Source organism: Microtus pennsylvanicus, chromosome 1, assembly GCF_037038515.1.
Source record: "Microtus pennsylvanicus isolate mMicPen1 chromosome 1, mMicPen1.hap1, whole genome shotgun sequence".
Taxonomy (NCBI): domain Eukaryota; kingdom Metazoa; phylum Chordata; class Mammalia; order Rodentia; family Cricetidae; genus Microtus; species Microtus pennsylvanicus.
In genome coordinates, this window is record NC_134579.1 from 24,078,553 (window position 1) to 24,082,918 (window position 4,366).

The 4,366-nt window shown below is 41.2% G+C and overlaps 1 pseudogene; it reads right to left on the reverse strand.

Moving 5' to 3' along the window:
- Positions 1-3,658: 3,658 nt before the first annotated feature.
- Positions 3,659-3,984, reverse strand: LOC142838359 (general transcription factor IIH subunit 5-like; annotated as a pseudogene).
- Between the last annotated feature and the right edge of the window lie 382 nt (positions 3,985-4,366).

Sequence of the window (4,366 nt, forward strand, 5' to 3'; positions counted from 1 at the left end):
GCTTTGTACTTATTAGCTTGGTTTACTTGTGGGACTCCTAGCAGTGGGAGCAAGGGGGTCCCTAACACTTTGGCTGGATTTTGGAAACCTATTCCTCATACTGGGTTGTTTTGCCCAGCCTAAATACAAGGGAGGTGCCTAATTATACTGCAGCTTGATATGTCATGCTTTGTTGATAACCATAGGAGGTCTGTCCCTTTCTGAACAGAAACAGAGGAGGTTTATATTGAGGGAGGGATGAACAGAAGGAGGAAAGAAATGAGGAGAGGAAGGAGGGGGAAACTGAGATTGGGATATACAATAAACAAATAAATGTAATTAATAAAATACAGATCAAACAATAAACACCAAAAATATTTCAATGGATTAAGACTCAATAATTTATTTAACGATTTATTGTCTCTTTTCTACCACCATATCTATCATTCTAGAGGTAATAGTGATTTGGATCTTTTTGTAATAGGGCCATTTTTCAGGAAATTTTGCTTTTTCTAGTGACAACTGAGTCACTAGAATGAATATACATGCTGGTTGCTTGTATTTTAATTATTCAATAACCATAAAAACATGCCTTTGTATTGAATAGTCCTTATAAACAGAATTGACTTGTATACAACATAAGAGCTTCTTCACATTCTTGTCCAAGTTTAGCTAATTTTAGTAAACATGTCAATAATATTGCATATGAGCCAGGCATCTTTCTATCATTTTATGTACATCAAGATATTTAATCAGAACGCATTAGAATATGTTAGGTCATTAAATCCATCTTCATCAGGGTCCTTATTTCTTAAACCTGATGACTCACACCTGTTGTGAATACAGTGTGAAAGGGACCCTGGTGGTTGAGGGTCATGAGCGGGAGACACATATGCCAAGCAGACAGAACTTGAGTGCAGATTTATTGAGAGAAGGGTAGAGGGAAGGAAAAACAGGGACAGAGAGACAGAGAGACAGAGAGACAGAGACAGAGAGAGAGAGAGAGAGAGAGAGAGAGAGAGAGAGAGAGAGAGAGAGAGAGAGGAGACAGAGAGAAAGAGAGGCAAAGACCTGGTTGCCCCTTCAGAAGAACAGTGGAAAGAATGCTGGATCTTTGTACCTGTGTACAGTCAGGGTCCTGCTTGCCATGTGCAGAGGGATGACATACTGGGACAGTTTCCTGAGGGGCAGGGCCAAGGTGTATCTAAATACTAACATTCCTCCCTTCTTTTTTTATTGAGAAGGTCAAGAGTTACACATGGCAGTTTGAAGGAATGAGGACATAAAGTTCTCGAGACTGCTTCCTGCTGTCCTGGGAGGCATTGACCACCTTTTGGGAGAGCTGAGAAAGCTGGGGTGCTGCCACATCGTAGGGTAGCTGGTTGTTTCACTTCACTGCCCAGGCTCTGTGGAACTATCCAGTGTCTCTTAGACCTTGCAAGATGATGGCAGAGCAGAGAACAAATTTAAGTTTAGGGAAAATTTTTCTTTATTTAGGTCTTGGTGATGGAGGGGGAGGGTGTCAGGACCAGGGAAAGGTGGGGAGGCATAGGTTCTTAGGGTTTGGTAATTGAGAGATGGGTGTATCTGTCCTGTTTGAGGTGAATTCTCTGAGTAGACTCCCTGGAACTTACAAGAATTCTTTGAGTTTGTGAAAGCATAAATTTTAGACACATCAACATTCCCACTGTTTATAGTCTGTGTTGAAATTTACATTGTAGAAATGGCATTATATGCATGCCAGAAATTACTCTGACAGATGTTTTTGTACAATGAAAAGTATCTTTGAGGGTTATAGTTAGGAAACCACCGACAGGAATTCAAAATCTTGAGCTTGTGACCATAATGATAGTGGTATAGTATGGTGTCTAGCACTCTGTCAGAGTTGGATTAATAGCTTATTAGAACTCTATTGATTAATGGAAGACTATGGACTCTTGGAGTCCTAATATAACAGTAGCATAATGAGAGAGAAATCTAATACCTTGCTTCTGTACACCGTAAAACACTTTATTATACCCTGAAACATTCTTAGATCCTCATATTTAAACCTTTTCTATCTTCACACAAGTGGCCCTGAAAGTGTCTGTTCCTTCCCCCATCATTATGGCATCACCTTAACACTCAGCCGAAAGTTTGTTTTGTAAGTTCTTCTTTTCTTGAGTCTGCTAGCAAGATGTGTCTAGACTTAGCCTTGGTTCCTGCTGTTAAGCTGGCAAATCTATCATACATCAAACAGTATTAGAAATCTTGAGAAGGATAAATTTTGCCTGAGTTAATGCTTAAAAAATGACAGAGACTTACTTTATTGGTGCCTAGACAGCAACCTCAGGGTCTTCCATGGTTGTTGAGGGCAGGTCTTAGGGAAACATCTTCATTTTTGTGGCCGAGGTAGGCCTGCAAAACCCCAGAAGATTCTGTGGATTATGAGTTTGTAGGGAGACCAGCTTAACTTTCCCAAGGCAACTTGAGAGGGTCAATTCCTTGGTGTTTGTTGTCCACCATCTGAAGAGAATTTTCAGCAGTTGAGGTGAAAGGCAAGTTTGGTCAGTGGCTAGCGCTTTGATATGGGATTCCCCTCTGTATGCTGTGAATATGTTTTATTACCGTTGGTTAATAAAGAAGCTGCTTTGGCCTATGGCAGGGCAGAATATAGCAAGTCAGGAAATCTAATCAGGGATAGAAGAGGAAAGAAGGTGGATACAAGAAGACACCATACAGCTGCCAAAGGAGAAAGATGCCAGAACCTTACCTGGTAAGATACAGACTTGGGGCAATACACAGATTAATAGAAATGGGTAAATTTAATGTATAAAAACTAGTTAGGTATACATCTAAGCTGTTGGCAAATCAGTGTTGTAATTAATATAGTTTCTGTGTGATTATCTGCGTCTGGGCAGCCAGAAAATGAAGGCGCAGTCTCTGTTTACAGTGTTTCACTTGGGAAGCAAGTTACAGGTGGAAGTTCATCTGTTCCCATCCATCTTCTTCGGAGGAATTAGGAGCTGCTGCCAGGAGCCAACCTGTCTCTCTGTTACAAAATGTCTCTTTAATTAAATATTTAAATACCATATTCCCCAGACCTCGGAGCATTTGAGGGCTGTCTATTGTGTAAACATGAGTTACAACTACAGTATAGGATCTGCCTGCAGAGCTGGATCCAAGCTGAGAGGTTGTGAAGGAATGTTTTGCCTAGAGTCTTCAAACTTGAGTGTAAATGGTTTTAACTTAAAACCTATTTTTTTTAAAACCAAACCCCACTATTTTATTGGCGTGTTTAATTGGTGTTAAAAAAAAAGGAAGGGGAATCACTTATGATTGTATCTGATTATGTTTGCTTGTCTGTGTGGGAAGGACACAGATGCGGAGGTCAGGTGACAACCTTAGAGGTCTTCCCTTCCCTGGGATCAAATTCAGGCTGTCAGTCTTGGTGGCAAGGGCCTTTACCAACCAAGCCATAGCACCAACATGATTATGATTAGTTTAGTAAAGAATAATAAAAGCCAAAATTGCTGCCAATTGTTAGTTCTTCTCTACAGATTTTTTAAGGGTTCAACAAATTCATTTAGGGGCGTTTGTCTGAATAAAGGATCCTGCTGCCTTTCCCACAAAACACTATAAAAAGTCTAGGTGTTGTATGAGACACTGAATAGGCCTCACTTCCGTGTCTGTGGTAATTTCTGAGCACTCAACCCCTAGCATTTTCACTTCTGGGTAAGAGAAAAGGCATTCTGGTTCTTCAGCTCCCCTACTCGTTCCTGGAGGACATTAACCAGCTCTGCAATGACAAAGACATGTGTGTCATCAATGTCTTGAATGATGAACTTCTTTCCCAAGGCATTGGACTCATCCAAGTACAGCAAGAACTACTTCATGGCGGGATCGCATTCTATGAGAACTCCTTTCAAAATGTTGACCATCTTTTCCCAGGCAGACAGTGCAGATGACCGCAAGGATGTTCTCCAAGCGGCTCAGAACCTGTAGCCTTCCTCTGCCCACTCGTACAGGAACTTAAAACACATTTAACAGTAAGTACATGTAGACATATGCACAGCTGAACTTAAGTTGCATACACAGATACATACACTCAGAGTTAAACCTAGCTTACATTTACACATAAATGAAAAATGTTGTAAAACGGCACGACAGAGAAATTGGCGGGTAAAGGGGCCATGCAGCTGGTGAGAACTCGAGGCCCTCACAGAGAGCAGGGGACAAATACGCATTGCAGGCAGAGCTTAATTGAGAAGCGTATTGAGAGAAGAGTGAAGGGGAGGGAAGAGGGAAAGGAAAACGCAGAGAGGAAGAGAAAGAAGAGGCAAGGATGAGCCTTTTCTGAAGAACAGCAGAAAAAAAGAGAGTGGGAGTGGGAGGAGCTTGTCTCTTA